Source organism: Chiloscyllium plagiosum, unplaced genomic scaffold, assembly GCF_037043375.1.
Source record: "Chiloscyllium plagiosum isolate Xiang-an unplaced genomic scaffold, Cpla_swu_hap1 HiC_scaffold_41, whole genome shotgun sequence".
Taxonomy (NCBI): domain Eukaryota; kingdom Metazoa; phylum Chordata; class Chondrichthyes; order Orectolobiformes; family Hemiscylliidae; genus Chiloscyllium; species Chiloscyllium plagiosum.
This window is the reverse complement of record NW_028270179.1, coordinates 2,966,397-2,992,778: the sequence shown is the minus strand read 5'-3', so window position 1 is coordinate 2,992,778 and position 26,382 is coordinate 2,966,397.

Genomic DNA, 26,382 nt, shown 5'->3' with positions numbered 1-26,382 from the left:
ATCAGCCCAACCTTTGAAATGGGGCGTGGTTCCCCTCCTGACAACATGGGGCCAATCTCACTCTCCTCATGCACAACCACACTCTTCCAAAGAGGGTTGATCTACGCCTTCTTAGCAGCAAAAAACGGAAAACATCAAAATTACCCAACTGAAATCCAATTCTGAAAGTCCATATTCCGTTATGCAACACAGGAACACTAGGAAAAACTTAACATGGACAAACAGAAGGAGCTGCATATTTCGTTAAAATACAATTCCACAAAGTTTGCTTTAACGTCTGCCTCAAGGAACGAGAAAGTTGAGTCTGTTCACAGCTGGTGTTCCACAGCTTTTAACCCAGGCAGCTGAAGAAACACCCAGCAATGGGCACACTGTCGTTTCTCTTGGAATTAATATGAAATAAAGGGTATGGATATCTGGAATTGTTGCAGGGGGCTTGGAAGAGGCGGAGATGGCAATGATCTGAACAGCCGAGTCAAAATAAGATTTGAAAACTTTTCCCTGTACAACTTTTGAATGAGGCAACTAACGGGAGCTCCGCGACAGATAGCATTTAACAATGGCTACTTTAGGAAATTACACTGAACAGTTCTTTGACAAGGCTCCAAAATGAGGCGACAACTTTTCATTTCGAACTGAGGTGACTGCGTTCATCACCAATCTGGGCTGTTGGAATTAAGGTTAACAATGTCGCTCAGAGTTCAATTGCAAGCAGCACATTCTGCTCCTGCAGTTAGTTTACGGAGAGCTGCACTGCCCAGGAAGTTATATTCTTAGTCTCAATTCTCCATCAGTCGTGATGGGGTCAACAAGCACTAAGTCGATCTTCAGCAAAAGCAATCCTTTCATCTTTCTTTGTAGAGTCCCTCAGAGACACGGTGAGATAGATAATCAATGCTGGAGCAGGAGTGAGTGCAAGATACATTACTGGAAGTGAGATTATCTTTGCGTGTAGATAGGGACATTCGAAGGAAGAGGTGAAGATTGTAGAACACACTCACGTTCACATTAATTATGGCTAAGTACATGTCTTAATGGTGATTTAAAAGGCCTGGTTATGAACCAGTCTGTTCAGTTTTCGGGGTTATTGAAGTTTTCAGTTCGACTGCATTGCCAAAACGGAGGTAGACAGTCTCATGTAGTTCTTTTGGTTGTCTACACATCATCATTTTATTAAGAATCCGTTTCAGGGAATTCAGTTCTCCAACAGAATTGTTCGAGTTTGTCAGAGGGGCTTGGAGACTCTGTGCCTTTCAGTTTATTCAATATTGAGCTGGATCCAGTTCTGCTCAGAAAAGGACTCAATAATTATCAGCTGCAGACAGAGAGGTGGAACTGCGAACTCAGTTCGGATATTGCTGAAAGATGGATTTTACTCGAGGTATCAAATAGTTCAACTATGTTTCGCTGTTCGTAATTTCTTTGGACTATAATATATCTGAATATAGCATAAGCCTTTTTCTTACCACTGAACAAATCATGTTAAAGAATGAGTATTAGTTCACGGTATTGCCACTCATAGAGTCATAGAGTCCTGCATCATTGAGACAGGCCCCTTCTACCAAAACAAGTCCATACTGAACAAAATGTCCATCAAAACCATTTCCACAATCTTGACCCATATCCCTCTAAACCTCTCCCATCCATGTATTCTACCAAATTGCTTTTAAATGTTACTGTACCCACTGCCACCACTTCCGCTTGCAGCTCATATCTGTACCTCCCTCTTTGAAAATAAATTTGCATTTCAGGTTCCCTTTTATTCTTTTCTGTCTAAACATAAACTGATTCCCTCTAGTTTTCGATTCCCCGACGCTGCGAAAAATGACCGAGTGCATTTAACCTAACCATGGCTCTCAGAATCTTGGACACTTCTTTGAGAACCACTCGCCCCCACCCCACCCCACCATCCCCCTCTCCCCCCCCCCCCCCCCCCCCGCCCCCCCCCCCCCCCCCCCGGCACACAACAATCTCCTAAACTCGATCGGAAAAAAGCCTGAGGTTGTACAAGCTCTCCCTCTAACACAGATACTTGAATCCTGGCAACATTACTGTAATTCTTTTCCGTACGCTTTCCAGTTTAGTAACATCCTTCCGATAGCAAGGTGATCAAGACTGAACACAATACACCAATGCGGCCATCACGAACATCATGTACAACTGAAACATAACACCCAACCTCTATGCTCAATGCCGTGACTGAAGAAGGCACAAAGTCTTCTTTACTGCCCTTCCTACGTGTGACCACACTTTCAAAGATCCTTGCACCCGAACACTAAGGTCCCACTAATCCACTGCAGACGTTACAAGTCTCAAGTCAATAGCACAGAGTGAGTATGGCCCACACTGACGTGAAAGTTGTGTGCTCAGAAGAGATGAAAGAAGTATTTTTTCAAAACGGCCAAACAAGAATAGTTTTGATAGGTATTAGACAGGAACACTGTGTGAAGCAGTGAATGGACCGCCAAGATATTGCTGTGTGCTACCAATTGGCAATGCAAACGAGCGCGCTGAGCAACAAAACCAGGAAACCACCTTGCAACAGACAAGATTGGCAGAAGAGGAACACAGAGTATGTCAAAGCAACCACAACGATTTGCCAAGGCAGAGACAGGCCAGACAATGTCATATGCAAAGGCATAACGAATCACATGAAAGGTCAAACAGCAGAATACTATGTGCATATGGTTGGAGGTGGTGATGTTTGGTGGGGGTGAAGTTTGGAGGAGTTAATCATGTGCAGCCTGCAGACGAACTCGACAAAAAAAGTGATGAAACACTAAGAGAACTGTGAAATTGGAAAGAAATGCTGAACAAGAGTTTTGCGGTGAAAACATGAAAACCAAGTTGAAAAGCGATGTTACACATAGAAAACAAAATCAGAAAAGCCATCTCAGAGGAAAGGAAATTTACTTGAAACTAGTGACCAAGTGTATTTTCAAAGATGGTATTTCTAAAACAAATGTATATAGATCACAAGGATCGGGTGCGTTCCTGTTCAAAACATCTCAGAGCATTGAAGAATTGTATTAATATCGGGAAATTAAATATCTGGAAATTAAAGAAAACCAACAATAACTGTAAATTATCAGCTTTAGAACATAAATTCACATATTTCCATAAAATGCAGATATAACAATGAATGAAAATAGGTTTCTTCATAAAATGGATTACACCAAAGAGAGGAGGGAATAATATGCATTACACCCACGGAAAGGTCCGAAACATCGTGATAACAAATCAAGTTATTACATTTAGCAATAATTAGGGTAAAAAGTCTAAACAGCACACACAGCAAGAAACATAACGACAAATCAGTGAGACTTGGTTAGATAACTGTTAAAGTTTGAGTCGAACAGTTGATTGTATCAGCTTTGCTCGAACAAAGCTGTCGAAAGTTGTTCTGGAAATAAAATAAAGCAATTACAGACGAATCAGGAAAAAATGTTGCGTTATCAGTATTGAACGGAAGTATCTCACGAATGAATAAAGAAGGCAGAATAATAAATGAAGCACTTACAACATTACTTCAAAACATTGGGATAGGTCACGTCGCAGACTCAGAGAGACGCAGCAACGTCAGTCTGGATCAATGTTTGCAGGAAGGTGTACGATTGGAATTTTTCTTAACGTGGAAATATCGGGGATAGGATAGAATATGAAATTGATGTTCATCTGTCTCGGAAAGTTGTCTGAACGTGCAATAGACTTCTTATAGTTCACGAGACAAGCTTATATGAATGAAGATTATTATGAACACTCTGCGCCACTGAGATAAGCAGTGCCATGGTCACATCTCTTTAGTTAGTAGTAGACATTGTGACTTTAATTCTGGATTAGTGGTGCTGGAAGAGCACAGCAGTTAAAGCAGCATCTAAGGAGCAGGGAAATCGACGTTTCGGGCAAAATCCCTGATGAAGGGCTTTTGCACAAAACGTCGATTTCGCTGCTCCTTGGATGCTGCCTGAACTGCTGTGCTCTTCCAGCACCACTAATCCAGAATCTGGTTTCCAGCATGTGCAGTCATTGTTTTTACCTCATTGTGACTTCAATATTGAGAATATGTCTGGGTGGCTGCAGGACTGAAAACCAAGTGAGAGACATGTAGGTGAAGGTCAGTAGACCAAAGCACCGTGTATGGACTGGCATTGCTTTGTGCGAGAACACAATTGGGCTAAAGACATAAAGATGATGATGAAAATAAAGATCACGTCAGTTACATAAGTTAGTTGTAGAGAATGTAAATGCGTTTATTCTTTACTCATTCGTCAGATTGGTGTCACTGTTTAGGTCAGTAATTGTGGTCCGTCCTTAATCGACCATGAGGCAGTTAAGTGTCGAGAGTGAAGGAAATTCAAGTTAAGCAAATGAGTAACTCTGGTCTATCTACTCGAAAGAAGAGCAAGTCATTGTTTCATTGTTGCACACCATCGGTGAATTCGAAAAGAATGATCAAAGTACTGTTCTGACCCGACTTTGTTATTTAAGGCGGAAAATTGTGCAACAACGAGAAGAGATGCTGCTCCAGAGCAGAAACGACGCTGCAAAGTTCTGATGCAAGTCACAAGGTACATCAGGCAAAAGTTCAATAGGGCTGTCGATGCTGGAAATCTGAAAGAAAAGCGGGAATCACTGGAAAGTCTGAGCAGGTTTGGTAGGATATTTGGAAATAAGTCAGTGTTAATATTACAAGTCCAAAGACCCTTCTTCAGGACTGGTGGCATTGAGGTAAATGATTTTTGTTTCTGCAGAAGATGGGTTGGGAATTTGGAATGGAAGGGAGGGTGCGAGTAAATGATACATGGAGACAGTGTGACCATGTCGCTTCTTTGACAACGTTATGTCCTTGCGACAGAGATGGAGGAACTTGGAGAATGGAATAGGGGCTTCATATAAAGCAAAATGTGAGGAGATACATTTAAAGTAATTGTGTGTGTCAGTAGGTTTGTAGTGGATATTCGTGGACAACCGATCTGCAAAAAAAAATGGAGATATCGAGGAAGGGAAGGGACCAGGTGATGGTGGGAGCAGATTAGAAAGTGAAAGTGAAATAGGTAAAATTTTACAATTCTGCGTGAGAAAGTGAAACAATGCTGATACCCTGGAGAAAGATTTGTGGGGAGGGACGGTAGTCCGACTGTAATACGGAATGTCCCAAGTGTCCCACATTGAGAAAAGCTACACTTTGGAAAATACAGGAACCAATGGACACCCCTCTGACCTGAAGAAAGTAAGAGGAGCTAAAAGAGCCGTTATTCAGTGTGAGGCCAAGTTGAGCCAGGCAGAGGAGAGCCATGATGGATCCGGCCTTGGATCAAGAAGATGCAGTGAGCACACAGCCCACCCTAATAGGGGTGGAGGTGTGAAGGCATTGCACGCCCCATTGGAAAGACATGCTGGCTGCAGCCAGCTGGAAATTTTGAAACTGGAGCAAAATGTCAGAGGAATGGCAGATGTACTTCGGTCTGGACCGAAGAAGAGGAGAAAAAACATTGAATTGAGTTCTGCGGGGCAAGAGTGGACAGAAACCATGGATGTCCGGGAGAATACCTTTTGGGAATTTTAGGAATGAGGCAGAAGCGGGCTTGTGCGGGGTTGGGAGACTATGAGCGTGGAGGCTGTGGACAGGAAATCAAAGGATAAAAATGCTTAGTGACCATTGAGCACACTCTGGTCTGATGTTCTATGGTGGAGTCATGACCCAGGTGGACATAGCAGAAAGTGACCAGAAGCTAACGCTTAATTGCTGTAATGTTTGGTCAGTAGGCCAGACAACAGCGGCACCACCGTTAAAGACAATCTTCGTAACCGTCAGCGTTGGATCTGAGTCCAAGGAATCCAATCAGTTCAGAGAGAGATAGGGTGGAATAGGGAAGAGGGAACAGAGAACTTGAGGCGACGACTGTAATGTCGACATATCAGAGTGAACCAGTCAGCTTCCAGTGAAAGTTTAGAGGGAACAGTCCGGGGCAGGTCTCGGGTTGGAAACGGGGGCTGTAATTTATTGGACAGGGAAAGGATTTTTGCCCAAAGAAATTGGCATGCAGATGACCCGGTATAACGGAATTCTTTGAGCTAAGACATGTGTAATGATGTTGCTCTTTTAACAAGATTATGTTGCCCTTGTCTCGTCTCAGAGGAATGGGAAATACACAGGTTCACGGGTTTCTAGGTTTAAAGGGTGTTACGGCCAATTTATTTCCAGCTAACAGATACTGTCTCAAATAAAATGCATCCAATTTGAAAAGAAAATACGCTTGCCCAATGAAAGCAGAATGGCCGGTTCACCCAACACAGTTGTACATTATTTTGTTTCTTTTTGCAAACAGCCAGTTATGAAGCTGCTGGATTTAAAGAAGCATGTCACTGCTGATTCTCTCTCTGTCTGGCCTATCTGTGCAGAAAAAAACTTTCAATTTTCCTTTTTTTTTTGCAAAGGTTTGTTTATGGTGATAGTTGCAAGTATTTGTAACAGTTTCATTTTGTTGGGATAATCTGTTGGGTTTTCAGATTGGTTTATGCATTTTGCATTCGGTTCTCTTGTTTGACAAGCATTTGATAATCTTGTTTATCTTGTTTAAAATTAAGCGGTTAGGCCAGCTGAATCACTCCCAGAATATCGATCGACGTTTGCTTAAAAGAACTGACTGTGTGGAGTTTGCACGTTCTCCCCCTGTCTGTGTGGGTTTCCTCCGGGTGCTCCGGTTTCCTCCCACAGTCCAAATATGTGCAGGTCAGGTGAATTGGCCATGCTAAATTGCCCGTAGTGTTAGGTAAGGGGTATAGGTAGGGGTATGGTTGGGTTGCGCTTCGGCGGGGCGGTGTGGACTTGTTGGGCCGAAGGGCCTGTTTCCACACTGTAAGTAATCTAATCTAATCTAATCTAAACTGGGGAAAAAATCGGCTACAGGCGAAGAAATGTTTTAAGGGCATCTGGACTCGATCATAACACATGGATAAGTATAACGGTGAACAGGATTCAATTTGCAAGACATATTTTGCCGACAGCAACTGCAGTCATACGAATACTAGAGATGAGCCATCCAGGAAGTTGCAGAAGTGATGATAATTCACCAGCGCTAGAAGATCGGCTCAGAAACAGCTGCTGGACGAATAACGCTGGTAAATGAATAGAATCACCACGTTCTTTTTGAATTGTTTCCCATTCGTGGAAGCATTAAGTGAATTGATAATATTTGCAAATGTTTGGATAGTTCACAAACATTTCGTTCTTGCATTTGATTGACATCGTAAGATGTCTTGTGCAACAATAGATATGGTTGAGAGAAATATTGCCAATCGGGAACAAATTGTGCAATCAACGAATTCCATGGCAAATGAGGTGGGTGGTGTTTACTATGTGACATAATATATTTCTTTTAGCGATGACGACAGCGATCGAAATCTCCCTCAGTAGTATGATTCAGTGAGGGAAGTCCCATGACCATCGATATTATTCTCCCTGGAATCTTATCCGATCAGACAGACTGTGATTTAACATCAACTTTCGTGTGGGCAGATATTGCAAAGACTTCTCTTCATGCACTCGTGAAACTTTCTGTTGAAGGGACTGCCCTACACGGAGGGTGGTGCAGATTCAGAAAACAGAAATATCATGGAAAAATCGCAGGACGTGACAACATTGTAAATACAACTGGAACAACTGCTATTTCTAAGCATTTTGTTTGGAAAACTGCAATGAATAATCAAAGTTAAAACTGAGATTGTGAGACAACGATTATAAAAAAATCGAGTAAAAACATCAGAATACGTTCACTTACCCTTTAAGAAAGATTGTAAACTTTTAGGCCCTGATCAACGATCAGAGACGGTGAGTGAGCCAGTATCTTAAAAACTCAGTTGTTTGTTGGTTGGCATGGACAAAAGACAGAAGGTTTGATGAAGACACAGAAAGTGATCCTGACGCACAGGAGACGACAAAATAGTCCAGAGAAGGGTTATATCGCCTTCATTCTGGAAAAAATTTCGACTGATTTCGCCTGGTGAATGTAGGTACATGATAAGTTTAGGAGGTCCAAGAAAGAACGACAAACAAAGTGCAAAATTGCAATATGCATGAAATGGAAAAGCTTAGATAGCTCAGAAGGTTTTGACTTGAAACAGATTAAAGAGTTAGAATACACTACCAGATGGATTTGGGGTCCGAGACATTAGACGCAAATATTGACTGAGTAATTCCTTTAAAAAAATGAACTTCCATTGCTCCCTTGGTAGGTAGAAACCAAGTATTTTTTCCCATTTGACATTCGTTTTTCATTCAATCTCCTGTTTCAGACAAATAAAAAAATACACTACTTGACTCTATTTGTTAAATAACTATGATTACTGTAATTGACAGGTTTCCAGGAGAAACTATACGTGTATAAATACAGATTCACTTCCATTGTCACGGCAGTGGCTACTCAGAGAACTTTAGCCTCCACAGTAACCATTCACTCTCACACAAAATGGGGAAGCCCACAATTCTGCTGGTGAAAGATATTTATTATCCATTACTTGCAGCAGTAGCTGTTCCTGGTGAGTTTATAATTTTAACCATTTTTCAGAATCAATTTGTTCAAAGATATTTTAGAAACGTCTGACGCTGCTGGGACTTGACATAGTGTTTCTCACGTCAGCGGGAACGGGCATTGACACAGTCCCATAAGACAGCGTGATCAGTCATTATAATTTCTTTGTGTTGATTCCTGACACATCTCTTTCTGTATATTCATATAAGGAGTCAAGTGACCAATCTCCTTCCTGCCAATAATAACGAATTCTGAGAAATCAGGTATTGATGCATTATTCACTGCATTTTGTTTCTGTCTCATAGCGAACTTGGCCATAATTTGGATTCTTTCACAAAGAAAATGTAGTCTTTCCAAGTGTATCACTGTCTACATCCTTGCGATGGCAACAACAGATCTTCTAGTCCTGGACAACAATATAATACGATATTACATATTCAGGTACAACTTTCCATTGTCATTCCTGTGTTCCATTTTCCTGTTTGCAGAGTCTCTATATGCATGACCGCTCTAACTCCCGAGTTATCTGTTTGGAGCACTGTTTCTTTCATGTTTGACCGATTTGTCGTTATCTGCTGCCAGAAATTTCGAACAAAATATTGCACAACAGGACTGCAGTCACTTTGTTCATAACAATCACGGTTGTGATCATACTGAAAGAAGGACCAGTTTTGCTTGCTTATAAACATGCGAAAATTATTAACAACGTGCAGTGGGGCTGCCGTTCACGGGCAGCATTTTTTTCCTCATCTGCAGGTATAGGTTATATCTGGTTTAACAGCGCCTGTGTGGTTTGGATTACCTTCGCTCTGATTGCCTTATGTAATTTATTAACTGTCCAACGCATTGTACTGGCAAATAGAACCCGCACTGAACTCCGGAGCTCCAAGAGTGGGAATTAAAAATACTCTGAAATGGATATCTGCAGAAAGTCCATCATTTTATTATTCTCAACATCAGTAAGCTTTCTTTTGCTCTGGTTGACAAATGCGGTGAGTTTAGGTCTTACAAAAATAAAAAAGAACATTCTTTATTACCAAGGCAATTTCACAAATCCTGAATTTATCGGCAATGAAGTGGGAAGTATCTTGAGCAATTTCAAAGAAGAGTTGAAAAATATGGCAAAATCACCGTGGGTATCAATTCGAAGATACGTACAACAGAACTCTCTAAAATGAATTCAGCCGAGAAATGGTTTAGCCAGCTATGTTTTGGTTTCACATCTTTTCTTCTCGCAAAATGAAACATGATTCATTTCACATTCGCGCATCTTGACGTTCCCAGATCACCTGAAGAAGGGCTCATGTCCGAAATATCGATTCTCCTGCTCCTTGGATGCTGCCTGACCTGCTGCGCTTTTCCGGCAACACATTTTCAGCTTCCCAGAATACCTTTGTTATGGATATTGTTTTCTGTTTACCTAATTCTAGATGGACTGAAAAGAACCTCGTTCAGTAAGTACTGCACACCCTGCATTCGGAGATCAAAGATAACCCTATGTTTTTGAATTTGAGCATTTATATATATATATATATAAACAAAATGTTCCATTGCAGCCACTGAATTCGAGGACATCTGTATGAAACTATCAATTCCGTTTTATTTAATCATAAAGTACAGTATGGTATGTCCACATGTGTTGAAATTTCTCTCGGGCACTAGATCAGATTATTGTCGGAGTTAGCCACGTTGTAGGAGAGAGCTCATGAATGATAAATTAGGCAGCACTCTTTTTCTCACGACGGAATTCCTGTCGAGGAAACAATCCACACATTCCTCGATTTTTCAACTCATTTCTTCGGTCTTGGACGTTTCTTTCAATTGGAGTACCAAATTTTTTCTAAACTTTTCTCGCCAATCATAATTTGTGCGGCTACATCTTCAGTAACAATATTGAAATATAAATTAATGCAGGAAATCAACACGTCTGACACTTTGGCGAGGAGAAAACACAATGTTAACATATTCTTCGGAATGGTTAAATACGTTATTCTCTGTTCTCAACATCAGTTGTGAAATAACTTATATCAGAATGCGATAAATGAACCTTTTTGCACAACTCTAGTAAGTTGTTTATTTCATGTAGGTTAACTGCAACTGAAAAGGTATATCACCAGCAATTCTTATGAAATAAACCTGATATTAATGATCTAGTCATACAAACGAAAATATTATCAGAACTGAATTGTTCTTTCTGTATAGGAAGAGAGATAAATAAATAGTACTTTGAGAACTATTTATTTTCTTCATTGGTTTTCCAGCTGTGCACTTGAATTCTGTGAAAAACAAATGCGGTTTTCTTCCGGGGTGGGGGTTGGGGTGGGAGGTGGGGTGGTGATGGGGGGCGGTGGCCGTTTGAAGTCATAACTTTAAAATGGCAAGCGGCTTTGAAAAGATTTCAAAATGATCCTCAGTCATCTTGACTTTACTTGCCAAGAGCATCGTATAATGAGAAAGGCTGACAATGAAAATGATCTGGATGCTGAGTATGAGCAGGGACTTTCAGAAGACAGTTGTCTCATTTCCATAAAGTACATCAGTAATACAATAATAAATCAGGTTAGTGTGTATTTAAAGAACACATGCGAACATATAAGTATGAAGCGTTGATGAGCAGCCATTCGAACACAAATTCTCAATGTGAAACCACAGTATATCCATTTTCCACTGTGCAGGTATAGATCAACCGAAAGGTTACCTTTTTTTTAGACTAAGTACTGAGTCTGTCTGTAACGAGCAAGTTAAAATTAGTTAAAGATTAACATACTTCCTGAATTTTGTGGAATCTTTTGGGAGAGTGAAAAATGATCAATTCTTCACTTTCCTTAGTTCCTGGATGATAATGGGTGTATAAATTAACTAATGAAAAGTCTCAAAGAAAATCGAGAAACAGCATATTTCACCAAAATTTTGTCTGCAAAGACTTATTGACTGCGAAATACTCCACCACAACGTGTCTCTCACAGGGAATTAGAACATAATTTGAACCAAAAGATTATGAATGGAGGTTCGGACAGATTTATAGAACCATTGATTATTTTACTCTCTTAGCAGGCGACTGAAGACTGCAAATGTGTTCCATGGAACAATTCCATTACAACGCAACTTTGAAAAGACAGCACTTACCGAATGTAGGTTTCACTGCCTGGACGAGAATTGGTTGGAAAATTGCCAGAGGGCAGTTCAGATTCAATCACGTTGCTGTGGTTCTGGAGTCACATATCAAACAGACAAGGTAAGGATGGCAGTTTCCACAAATGACATGAAAGAACAATATATTTTTTCAACAGAGGTCCTTAATTCAAAATTCTTGCCATCCCACCAACTCCACATCCACTGCCGGCAAACGCTTCTTTGTGTTCAAACTTCAAATCAACATTCTGCTGAAGAAATGACACTGGACTTAAAAAGTCAATGTCTGGCTACAGATGTTGTAAGATCTTTCGAATGTCTGTAGCATTCTTCAGAATTCTGTCGCACAGAGATTGACCTGAGTGTGGTGCAGTGAGCTCAATTATCTTTGCGTTGGCCTTATATTCGTGTAAATTCACTTCCATGTCTTTACCATTCAGGTCACAAAAACGAATCTGCGCCACAGTGTTCAGATAGATAGCAATTGCATTAACGAAGTTAGTAAATAAGGATAGGCTGATGCTAGGAACTTCTTACAAGCAGAAAATTCCGAAGAAATCGTCTCTTTGTAAAGCACTGGAATGTCTCTGAGACAGTAGCATGTGGGACAGTGTTAAACTGATGATATCCAAGTCCCAAATATCGGAAGTGTAGACACTCTATTTCATAAACCGTCTTGTTTTGAGCTGGAGGATTGGTGTGTTGATTACTCTCGCGTCTGGGTCTCAATTATCAATGAGAATGAGCACCTCACCAAGACCTTCACCACACCTCCACTACTTGCCTTTAAACAACCGCCAAACCTCAAACAAATCATTGTTTGTAGCAAGCTGCCCGGCTCTCAGGACAATTCCACACAACCCTGTCACGTAGGCGCTGCAAGACGTGTCAGAATGTGGATATAGATACCACTATTACGTGTGGGGACACCTCCCACATTGTCCATGGCAGGTAATCATGCTACTCAGCCAACGTTGTCTATCTTGGACGTTGCAGGCAAGGATGCCCTGAGGCATGGTAAATTGGGGAAACCGAGCAAAGGCTACAACAACGGATGAATGGGCACTGCACAACAATCAACAGACAGGAGTGTTCCCTCCCACTTGGAGAACACTTCAGTGTTCCAGGATGCTCGACCTCGGACCTTCGGGTGTCCATGCTTCAAGGCAGACTTCGGGAAGGCAGCAGTGAAAAGTGGCTGAGCCGAGGCTGACAGCTAAGTTTGGTACCCATAGGGAGGGCCTCAACTGGGACCTTGGGTTCATGTCACATTGCTGTGACCACCTTTGCACTACACACACACAGACACTCCGACACACGCGCACACTCTCTCAAAGACACACAGACACTCCTATACACACATACACACGGACACACATACAAAGACGCGCATACAGACACCCACACACACCGTCACAGACACACACACTTACACATGCACCCCCTCACACTCTACACTCACTACACACACACACATACACTTTCTCACACTCACAACATCCAAGCTAGACAGACAGACACACACACACAGACAAAGACCCATGTGCACACGTATAATTTGTGGGGTGAATTTGTACTTGCAGGTTTGCATTGTACTTTGCTCAAAAACTGCATGCATTCATGTAAAACTTCGTGATCTCACTTTTTATATTAGAATCAATCCAAATATCAGGTCATAGACAGAGAACACGGGAAGCTAACACCTTCAATGTAGTGTCTAGCTATCAGCATTGTTAATAGCTAACCCGAGAATGCTTCTTCTTAAATAAAGGGTTTGTGATTTACACATGAATGAAGTGAAACTACCATAATATTCAAACAGATGAAAGACATAACAGACAATCAATTTTTCAATGTATAATTTCAGTTACATCACACTGTAAATTTTTGCTATAAATTATGTGCGTTAGAATTGAGACGTCCATTATCACCTGATGAAGGTGCGACGCTCAGAAAGCCAGTGTGCTTCCAATTAAACCTGTTGGACTATAACCTGGTGATGTGTGATTTTTAACTTTGTTCACACCAGTCCAACATCGGCATTTCCCAATCATTTCAAGAAAATAAAATCTTACTGCTTGTGATCTCCCCCAATTTTAAACTGGTATGGTAAAAAGTAACGGCAAATTCTGCATGGTACCTGATGTATGGTTTGGAATGCCCGTAAATCTGTCAGCATTATGCTGTGCAGGAATTTGGCTTCAAGCTGCAGCTCCTCAGCTGTTGAACAGAGCCTGGTATGTATGCTGAGATCCAACCTACGATCCAAAAGCAGCTGTAGACTGAGCTGAATATCGGAAATTAAGAAATCAGTCAAAATTCACGAATGTAATCATTCAATCAACAATTTTAAAAGTTGAAGCAAAATTTGCAGCAATGAAGCAACCTGTCACTGCTTGTCCAGTCTTCCCACACTGGTTATTGGAGATTTTTCAATCTTCCTGTCGCATATGGAAAAAAAAACGATACCAATAGCCCTGCTCATGCTTTGACCTCTGAAGACACAACTCTCACCCCGCAATGCGTTCCCAACCAATACTCCACCCCAGCTCGAAACCACTTATTTTGTAACTCACGTTCTTTCTCCTGTGCGACACTCCTTCCATTTTGTCACTCTCTTTCTTTATTTCTTCCTCCCCCTTTCTCCTTCACACACCGTCCATCCGTCCCTTCTCTCACTAACTATAACTTTTTTTCTGGTCGCCAAATTTCGTCCCTCTCCCATACATCTGTTCCTCTGGCCATCTGTGCCTCTTTTTCCTTCCTACCTTTGTCTCCATCATTGTTTATCTCATTCCCTCTCTCTTCCGCTTTCCATCGCTCTCCCTCCCTCCCTCTGCTTCGTTTAAATTCCACTCTGTCTCACCAGCTCATTTTTTCAAAGAACAAAGAACACAGCATCAGAGATATAGGCCACCCGGACCCCCAAACCTGTGCAGACACATGTTACACTTGAAATGAAAGCTGGCTTCACTTACAGCATCCGTATTCCTTCATTGCATTCGTTTTGATGTATTCGTTCATTTGCTTCTTGAATGCTGCTATTGTATATCCTTCCACCACGTCCTTTTGTAGCGTGTTCCAGGCACTCACCATACTTTGTGTGAAAAGCGTGCCATGCTCATCTCTGTCAAAACTAACACACACCCCATAACTTACACCTTCCATACCCCAATACCTTGAACCTGTAGCCCCGCGCAATTAACGTGCCCACCCAGGGAAGAAACATCATACATTCCACAAGATCCATGACATTCGAAATCTTATACATTTCTATCAGGTCGCCCCTCAATCTCCTGCATTCCAGTGAAAACAAGGCCAGTCGACGCAAGTGTTCTTCAAAGCTAAAATTCCTCATATTATGCAAAATTCCGTTAAGTATTTTCTGCACTGTCGGGGAAGCATCCACATCCTTCTGATAGTATGCTGAAAAGAACTTTCAAGAATGGCCTAACGAAGCTCTATAAAGCTGCAGAATAACTTGCCTATCGTTACATTTTTTACCACTTCAAATGAATGCAAACATACCAGAGGCCTTTTTTTAAATACCTGATCGATCTGTGCTATCACCGTCAGTCGTTTTTTGCCCATGCACATCCAGACCCCTCTACATATCACTACTCCAAGAGTTCAGCCATTCACAGTAAATCATTCACCTGTACTTTACTTTGAAAAAGGTATGACATCACACTTGTCAGAATTAAACTTCATCTGTCACCTTTTGTTCATGCATCCAACTGATTTATAAATTGTTGCATCCACTGATAATCCTCCTTACCATCCACAACTACACCCATCGCTTCATCATTAATAATTCGACCAGACACGTTTTCCACCAAATCATTTGTGCAGATCTAGAACTGTAAAGTTCTCAAGACTGATCCCAGTGGAACACAACTAATTAGATCCCTCCATTACAAATAAATCCTTCCATCACTACCTCTGGCTCATATGAGTAAGCCAATTCTGCATCCAAATTAGCAGCTCACCCCTAATACCACGTGACGTCACCTTTTGTTGCTGTATGCCATGAAAGACCGTCAATGATGTCAATGCAGACAGCACCAACAACTTTTCCCGAATCAATCATTTTCTTCACCTCCTTAAAAAACCCAATCAACTTAGTCATGACCTCCCCTGCCAAAAGACACACAGTCTATCGTCATTACGACCATTTGTTTCTCAGGACAGAACGATCTTATCCCTGAGAATCCTTTCCAAAAACATTCCTACCACCAAAGTGAGGCTCACAGATCTGTGATATTCTGGATTACCTCCGAGAACCTTCTTTAGCAATTGTGCAACATTCGCTCTTCTCCAATCTTCTCGGACAACATCAGTGGCCAAAGAGGATGCAAAGATGTCTGTCAATGCTCCAGCAATTTTTCTTCCGCCCCTTCAAGTGTACCCAAGACTTATGTACCTTAACGTTTTTAAAATCTCTCAACGACTCTTCTTTTAATTGCAAATTGGCTCAGAACGTCGCACTCTGTTCCTTGACAATATCATTCAACAATTCATTTCCTTGGGGAAAACGAACATAAAGTTTTCATTTAAGCCCTCACCTACCTCTTCTGACCCCACATGAAAATTCACTCCTTTGTCCTTGAGTGGGCCAACGCTTTCACTGACTACTCTTTTTTTAATGCATGTACATTAACCTTTTGGATTCTCCTCACGTCTGTTTGCTAATGACATTTCATGAACACTTATCGACCTCCTAATTCCTTGTTGACATCATTTCCGACTTTTCTTTTTATTTTAGGGGCTTATTCATTTCCCTTTCTCCTGGAGCTTATAAATGCATGAGTAGTCTCGCCAAATTCAAGGGCATTTAAATGGACATTGGATAAACGTAGCGATGAAAACGGAATCATGTAGCCTAGATAGGCTTCAGATTTTTTTCAGAGGTCGGCGAGCATCGAGGGCTGAAGGGCCTGTACTGCGCTGTAATGTTCTGTGTTTTATGCTTCCTTTTTTAATCCTGACCAATGTAATAACATCCCTGGTCATCCAAGGTACCTGTAACTTTCTATACCTATCCTTCATTCTCGTAAGTGTGTACCACGCTTAAGTCTTATCAACTGCCGTTTGAAATTGTCCCATGTGTCACATGTGGATTTATCTCAAACAGCCAATTCCAATCGAACATCTCCAGTTTCTGTCTAATGCTGTGGTAGCTCGCTGTCCCCAAATTTAACACCGACTGCTGTTATCCTAATCCACGTGTCTCATAAACCTCATAGTGTTATGATCACCAGTCCTAAAATGGTCCCTCACTGTAATTTTACCCATGTGGCCGTGCTCATTTCCTCGAACTAGGTCCAGTATAACCATTTTCCTGATTGGATCGTTTGCATAATGTGTCATGAAACCTTTCTGAATTGTTCTTACAAATTCTACACCAATCAGACCATCAGCACAAATTGAGTCTCATTGAATTTTGAGTAGTTACAATAACCCCCTGCCCTATTCTTCTTCCATCTTTCCAAACTATTTCTAATAATGCGAATTTTGAGAAGATTTGTAGCTCAGGTTACGGATCAGGTTGTAAGTTTGCTCGTTGAGCTGGGAGATTTCTTTTCAGATCTTTCATCCTTACGCTAGATATTACCATCAGTGAGCTTCCAATAAAGCGCTGGTCTTTTGTCCTGCTTGCTATTTATCTGCCTGAGTATGCCTGGTGGGCGATATAACCACCCGTTCTGTTTCTAAGACGTAGATAAATTGGGTCCAAGCCGACGGAGATGGGGTTTCAGTGTCAGGACTCGAAGAAATCCCGGGTGTGCTTTTTACCAGCGTGTCCCAAATTTTCCACTTACCCAGTTGAACTGGTGCCCCACTTTGTCTCTGTGAATTGACACTAGTGAGAGTTGGGCATGTATTTTGGTGGTTCGTTGGTGCTCATGTCGTCTGGTGTCTAGAATCTTGCCCGTGTGTCGGATTAATGCTTGCTGTTGTCAATGCAGCATCCTGACAGTGGCTTCATTAATGTGCTGTATGGCTGCAACACAATGTTTCAACTCTAATACACAATGCACCGAGCAATGATGGCTCACTTGACAGATGCCGTTTTTCAGTATTCTATCTATCTGCAGCTCCACTTTCAAGGTTCTGAACACCTGCACCTCTGAGTCTTTTCATTTGGCAAAACTTCCCAACATTGAAAAATGTGCCACTGGAAAAGAATATACGGTCATGCAGTAGCAGAGAAGCAAGAGAATCGACGTTTCAGGTGTAAGCCCTTCATCAGTGATATGGAGGAAGGGGTCGGGACTGAGAGATTAAGAAGAGAGAGTGGGTGAGTTTTGGGTGATGGAGGTGGGAAAGCGATTGGTGGAGACTCGCTGAGATATTTGTGGAAGGAAAAGGAAACTTTCTTAATGGTTGGTATGATTGGTAGAGGTTACGCAGTAAGGTTTTCAACAGCTCGGAGAAAGTGAGGACTCCATATTGTGGAGAATCAGAGTTTAAAATTGTAGCGCTGGAAAACAAGCACAGCATTTCAGGCAGCATCCGAGGAAAAGGAGAGTCAAGGTTTTGGCCATACACACTTCCTCAGGAATTTGGAAGGAGTAAGATGGTGAGACAAAAATAGGGGATGGCGATAGGGCTGGATGGAATGGAGGTAGGAAGGCTGTAGTTGCACACAGGTGGGGGTATTGTGGTAGATCGGAAAGGACGGTGAAGCGGATAGTTGGGAAGGAAGATGGACAAGTAAGTCAGATCAAGTGCGCGGTGGTGAGTTGGAGGGTTGGATGTGGGATCAGGTGCAGGAGAAGAGATATGGATAGTGCTGAAATCAAAGTTGATGTCGAGCGGTTCAACTTTAACAAGGCAGAAGATGGGGTATTCTTTCTCCAGGTGGCGGGAGGCTTTAATTCTCTTTTGGGAGAAATCCAGCTTTTGAATGTTCATGGGGTAGAGTAAGGGGGTGTTGAAGTGATTGGTCACAGGGTGGCGGGTTAGTTTTGTGCGTGCGGGCCAGAGATGTTTCCTTGACGATTGGTCACTTAGTTTCCCTTACGGAGAGGACACCACATTGAGAGCAAAGGATGCAGTAAATTTAACCCTATTTATCTCTCACGCCTCTGCACCTACCATGAATGGCTCATGCCCAAAACGTCGACTGGCCTGCTCATCGGATGATGCCTGACCTGCTGTGTTTTTACAGCGCCACCCTTTTCGTCAATGACACAAGGCCCTGGTCACACAGTTTCTAACAATCGCGCACACAATTACTAGGGCCACAAAAGATGAAATAACGTTGAGATTTTGAAACATTCAAATCCATTTAACAATCCCGAGTGTCGAATTATCACAGAACATTCACACATCATGGTTTGGCTCAGGACTCACCTCCATATGGCATTCATGGTCTCCTATTTCAAACCGTGGTATTGGAATAAGACGCTGTGTTTGGGGTCAGTGAACGGCAAAGGGATTCGGACGGTTGCTCATGTGGTGATTAAGTACCAGGAATCTAGCAGAGAGTCAAAACAGAACAGACAGAATCAAAGAAACTTGAACTTGAGTAGTCCCGTTCTTGTTGAGATTGTTGCACCAGTGATATATGCGAGCCATTGATGTCGGAATTAAGTGTTCAGTGACATGTGAATGAGAAAGAGGCAAAGAGAAATATCGATATTGAGGACGTCCTGGGAGTTTTTGATGGACATAATGTGGGGTCGTATTCTTGATGATGAGCTAAGCTGGAAATATCAAGTCTCCTGCTCCTCAGATGCTGCCAGACTCGTGACAATTTTCCATGACCACAATCTTTGACTCTGATCTCCAGTATCTGCAGTCCTCACTTTTTCCACAGTGTGGAGGCACATTTAGTTCCTCCTTAAAAAAAATACTGGGAGCTCTACTTTTATTCTCGTGCTGTGCTGGGATTACAGAAAAGTCATGAGGCTGGTCGCTGATCCTCTTCTAAGTATGACTTGAATCTGAATGACAGGAAATCGCTGCCTCAGCTCTGTGTTTGGTCAGAATGTTCAGAAACAATGTCGGTGTTGCACCACATTTGTGAAATGAGGGAGTTATTCAGAGAGATTAACTATACTCTCTTTGTAGGTTACAACAGTGTGGGGAATGAAGTGGCTACTTACTGTCTTCCGCTGTCTCTCCTGTGGTATGTAATCGTTACTTTCTTTAAAACTGGGCTTTTGCCCTTCGGGAACCTATGGTTAAACAGTGGACATTCTCCTGGCTGGATGTCCAACATTCCTGGGGTGACAGGCAGGAAAAATAGGTTCACTGATATCAGAGTACGATGGAACTACTATTGAAAGACAGTCTTAATTCCGTATCCAAACTGCTTCACTCATAGAATCTGGCAGCGCTGCCTCAGTCCGAAATATTTACCCTAACTGTTCTCTGTCCATATATTCCTGTATTAATCTCCAATCTAATCCTCCTGCCCTGATGTGACCCCATCACCCTGTATAAACCACAAAACTAATTCCACTTTATTGCGATCTCCCTATATCCCTGTATCAATCGTCAAACTAATCACACTGCCCCGTTCTCTCACTGTGTCCCTGTATCAATCGCCAAACGAATCCACTGCAACGCCAATTCCCTACATAACTGCATCAAATCCCAAACCAATACTACTGCGTCAAATGCTCCCCAAACTAATTTCAGTCTGTCCGCATAGTTCGGCATTTATTTTCATTCTATTCCCAATGTACTACACTTTTTGAAAAGCCCTGTATCCATCCGCATATTAGTTCATTGCAAGTGGTTATATTTGTCTTATACAGGATATTCAGGAGAGCACTTGTTGAAAACCTCTTGCAACATTTCTCTCCTTTTTCAGAGATTGTCAATGAGAAACAGACCTTTCTGTCCATCATATCTATGCCAGCGAACAAACAAAAACTACAGTAATCTCATTTAACTGCACTTAGTGCATAGCCTATTATGCCCCAGCACGTTATGTGGTCGTCCACATCTTTCGTTAACTTGTGAGTGTAGCTGACACCACCACTGTCTCAGATAGCATGTTCCGTGTTTTCCCACCATCTGATTTTTTTCCGTGCGTGCTCTAAAACACTTGATCCCCATCTCCTCTTTTGTTTTTACCAAGAGACTGACGAGGCTGTGGACTTCTCTGCCACAAAAATCGAGGACAATACGTATCTGTCCAAGAAGTTAAAAATAGCTCTTAGTGTTAAAAGTACCAATAGGTTTGGGAGAACGTGGAAACTTCGTATGGAAAGTGGATGACCATACTGAATTGGCATGTCGAGGAGTGAACGCTAAATGATCCTATTCACTCAGGCTGATCCCTCATTATTGAGCACCCCTTCGTTTCTGTTTCTGAGATTTTGTTGAGCACCCAGAGCTTTCTCAAGGGTGTAGTTGGCAGTCTCCATGTCCCCACCCTGTCCGACTGTTGGTGGCACATGTTCTTACATACCCGGAATTTGCAGAGTTGTTGGAGGAGGTGGAAGGTTCTCGATCAATGCATTCACTGATCCTCATCACCCATTCTGATACATTCCTCTCTATCTGTTTTCGTAATCTAGAAGGATATCTCACGTTCTTAAACTTTCAACATCGCAATGGAGGGAGTTCAGAACTTCTACAGCACTGAGGGTACGCACTTCGGCAAAAAGATAGCACAGATCCAAAGCAGCACAGAGACGTGGTAGGTACAATGGGCAAGTGTACAGATATCTCCCTGATAAACCGAAGGCCGAGGGAAACCACACAGTGTAGAGATATCTCCCTGAGAGTCTGAGGGCTGAGAGACAACAGTCAATGTACATATATCCCCCTAAGAGAGCGGACTGAGAGATACTAATCAGTGTGCAGATAACTCACTGAGAGTGAGAGAAGTGACAGAGACTCCAGTCTGTGTTCAGGCACTTCCCTGAGAGCGACGTTGCTGAGAGACAACAGTCAGTATGCAGATATCTCCCTGAGAGATTGGGAGCTGAGAGACATCACTCAGTGCATAGCTGTCTCCGTGAGAGAATGGAGGCTAATAGAAACCAGCCATGATACAGATACATCCCTGATAGAGGGAAATGATGCACCAGTCTATATATTTTTTTTCTGAGAGACTGGGGACTGAGTTCTGAGAGACTGGGGAGTGAGTTAACGAATCAGTGTACAGATATCTCTCTGACATACTGGGGGCTGTAGAAACCAGCCAGTCTGCAGGGCGTTCCCTGAGAGAATGAGGGATGGGGGACTAAGAGACATCAGTCAGTGTACAGATATCTTCCTGATAGACACGAGGCTGAGAAACGCCAGTTGGTCTGCGTATATCTCCATAAGCGAAAACGGATGGGAGGACAACGGATACTGAGAGACATTAGTCAATGTGCAGATATCTCCCTGAGCGTGAAGGGACTGACATACACTTGCTTTTTTTTTGTCTTACATAACCCATTCATCGTCCAATTATCGATGTGTCTGTCAAATAAGTCATCTTACTCACCAATCAGTTGTAGACCTATGAATTTTGCTTTCAGAAGTAAGATGGGTAAAAATCTTGGATTTCCCTCCTTAATGGCATTGTGGGTCATTGATCATGAGTGCAGCAGTTCAAAACGTCAGCTCATCATCACCTTCTCAATGGCCATTAGGGAACAAACAATAAAATGCTGGCCAGCCAGATAGGCACAGGTCCCACAACTAAATTTTAAAACGTAAAAATAACATTATTCCATTTTCAGCATAAAATGGTCCGTTACTTGAAAATGTGGAATTTGTAAGTTCCCATTGCTTAATTTTCACTTGTGAACCTTTGAATTTATATAATGTGTTCCTACAAGATGCCATGCGTCATTCAACAATCATGAGTATGCGATGTGGCATTCTCCCACACAGACCACTGATTGATTAGACTGAAGGGTGTGTTTCTGTGTTGCCTGACTCCATGACCAATGTGTCGAATGATAACCTGAAAACATCGTCGATTCTCTGAAAAATCCATATGGTACACGAGTGAAAGTTTGGGAAGGAAATCCAGCCTGGTCTGCACTGCAGATGACTGCAGATACGCAACAATGTGCTCGATTCTTAACCGTCTCCTGGGAAATTATAGATGGGCAGTGATTGCAGACTCATGGGGCAACACCAATATTTACATTTTGTGAACGATTTTAAAAATGTGGGAAGGTGTAAAGTACAATCCTGTTTGATGTCTTGAGACAAGATCTGACAAACGAGCAGTGCTTCGAATACAGAATCTGTCAACACCATGAATGCCGATTCACATAAGGAAGAAAATCAAGCAACATCACCAATAATTCACATGGCCACAGGTAGGTTTGCAGATATTCTAATATATTATTTCTGTCATGTGAACAGTCCAAGTCGAGACTAACGTCCTGCTGTTTACACAGGAAGAGAAAAATGTGCAGGGTCCCAGTTGAGAGAGTGTCGTGACTGATTGGGTAGTGGAGCCATCAGAGTCACCATTAAGTGCTGGAGTTATCCAACAGATACATAGAATTGGGGGCTGTCAGTTAGATAGAAGACATATAGCAGAGGAGGGCATTCCAGAGAATCAGCGTCACGAGAGTGCAGGTAACTACTCAGGACAAGGCACAGGGGAGAGACGGGTGGAGAAGATTTAGTCAGGACTGTCATAAAGCCATGCAGGACAAACAAATAAGTCTTTCAGTCCAACTTTTCCATTCCGACCACGTTTGCCAAACAAGTCTCGTTCATTTGGGCAAAACTATCAAAACCTTTCCTGGTAATGGGTCGATACAAACGTTTTATATACGTTGTAACTGCACCTGCATCTGCATTTGTGTGGAAAATTATTGTCTAACAGGTCTTTTTCCACTTGCCTGATAAATGTGCACTCTCGTTTTTAAATTGCTCCCCTTAGGGAAAAGAGCTTTTCTGTTCACCTTATCTATATCCCACAACAATATCATCTCAACCTCTAACTCTTCAGTGAAAAATGTTCCCGTCTGTTTTATACTTCAAACCCTTCAGTCCTGGCACTATCGCTGTAAGTCTTTTTGAGCCCTGTCCAATTTAATAATGCCATTCCTTATACAGGGCGAACAGAACTGGAAACAGTACTCCAGGACAGTCCCATAAAACCTTAACATCATGTCCACATTCCTATACACAGCGGCCTGCGCAATGAAGGCAAAGTTCTAAATATCATCTTATCTATCCTTCCTACATATCGTGCAACAAATGATGCACCTCAACCCCTGAATCTCTCTGCTCAATACCATTACTCAAGGCCCGACCAGTATGTACTGCCCTAATTTGTTTAACGAAAATGCAATACCACACATTTATCCAAAATAAACACCTTGTGCCTCTCTTCAGCGGATTGACCCAATCGATCAAGATCCCTTTATCATCATAAATAATTTTCATCACTATTGACTGTCGCACAAGTTTTGGTGTCAAAGCAAACTTACTGACCATGTCTCCTCAATTCTGATTCAAATCGTTCATATAAATAACAAACAACAGTTGACTCAGCTCCAATCCCTGCAGAACATTGCTAGTCACAGACCGACAGGGATTATACTAATAAATTCTACAGTCAGGGGAATAGGTAGATTTTATACATAACTGATGAGATCCTAAATGGTAATCTTTCTCCCCGAGAGTAGAAGGAGTTACATTGTTTCATGTGGGATCCATTTATTGTGGGACAAATCAAAATAAAAATACAATGGCTTGGAAGAATTAACACACATACAAATATGTTTATTGAGATCAGGGTAATTTTACATACTGGTGGGAAGCAGGCCTCAAAGCGATAAAAAATATAGACTGCTCTGTGATGTTTTTAAGGAAAATGTAACATTGCAAGAAGAGGACTAAAAATGGAAGCCAGTGACGGACCTGTTTTCCCTGACACACCAGTCAGTAAAATCATTGTCCTGGGCATTAGTTTTACCTACCCTCCTGCCACCAGATAACATGATGCCCTGAGTGACCGAAATACTATGACTCCCAGACCTAACAGTTCGGAGGATTTGAAATTGGATAAAATAACAACAGTAGAGCCGCGGAACATAATTAGGATGTTCTTTGCACTTTTTAATGTGCGCAGTGGTTAAGTACAGGCATTTTAACAACTTTGTTTCACTGATGACGACGGAGCTGCTCCAAGGTAAGAACTTTGATAGTAAAACTGAGTCCAGGGACAATGTTGGGAACAGCTGCACCGGCCAATAGCAGTGATATTACAGAATTGGTGAATGGAGAAATGTGAAAGATATCAGCTGATGTGGCTGATAGTGGAAAATACACAGGTTTAAGATGAAAAGCAAGACAACCACACTGAAATATATACAGACGGGCATGAAGTCTCACCAGATATTGACCATGGAACAGTGATTCATATCGAAAGAATAAGTTCATAGAAATCCTACAGTGCAAAAGAGGCCATTCAATCAATTGAGTCTGCAACGGTCATCCGAAGATATTTCGAACCAACCCCACCCCATCCGAACTTCCCCGCATTTGCCATGGTTAATCCATTTAAACTGCACATCCTTGAACCATACAGAGCAATTTAGCATTGCTGATCGACTTGACCTGTGCAGCTCTGGAACCTGGAGCACTCTGAGGGAACTCACCCAAACACAGGGAGAATGTGCTAATTCCATACAAGTACTCAACTTGGGCAGGAATCGGACGTGAGTCACTGGTGTTCACCACTGAGCAGTCGGGCCGAGTGGAAGTTTAAGCTGGAGGGGAAATTGGCGATGATGGTGTTCCTGTGCTTCTCTATTTGAGCTCCTGGGTGTAGTGAACAATTATCTGTGTAACGAGGCTCTGCTTTGGGTAATGGAGTGTACACAACTTTAATAGCCCCTTTGTGGTGCAGTAGTGGACTCCATTCCCCGGAACCGAGGCGGGGTGCTGGTGGGAGTGTGGTGGGTGGGCGCTTCCACGTTTCATCTGCTCCAAATGTACTTTTGTAATAGCGTTGTTCAACAGACTGATTTCAGAAAAAAAAAGCATTAACGATGAAAATAAGCACAGAACAGTGGGGCTATGCTTAGAGTATTGCGTCACCCTTGGAGGATTGTTTCTTTTTCAGATTTGGTCACCATGCGATTGGAAGGATGCCATTAAAATGGAAGTTAAAAATCACACAACACCAGGTTGTAGTCCAATCTGTTGGACTATAACCTGGTGTTGTGTGAGTTTTAACTTCGTACACCCCAGTCCAACACGAGCATCTCCGAATCATTAAAATGGAAAGCGTCGAAAATAATTTTACAATGATGTAGTCCAGTGATGCAAGTTATAGGGAGAGGTTGGAAAAGCTCGGTGACGTTTATTTAGAGCATAGAAAACTTGGGCTATGTGGGCTGATGCTCGAAGAGGTATATAAGATCATGAGATGCATGGATAGGATGAACGTAAACGTCATTTTCGCAGGATTGGGGAATCGAGGACGAGAAGGCGTCAATTTAAGGTTAGGTGAGAAAACTAAAAGGGAACCTGTGAGGTAACCTATTGTACACATAAGCTTGGAGGCATACGGAATGACCTGTCACTGGAAGTATTGAGGCTGGAACACTAACAATAGTTAAAAGACCTTTGGACAAATGCCTGAGCAGGAAATGATCAGAAGGATATGGCATAATTGCAGGGAACTGTCATTAACGTGAATGGGCATTTTCTCGGCATGGACCAGTCAGTGTAAAAGGCCCTGCCTCCGTGTTGTAGGACTCTACACCTCCCGGATGCCCTTTGG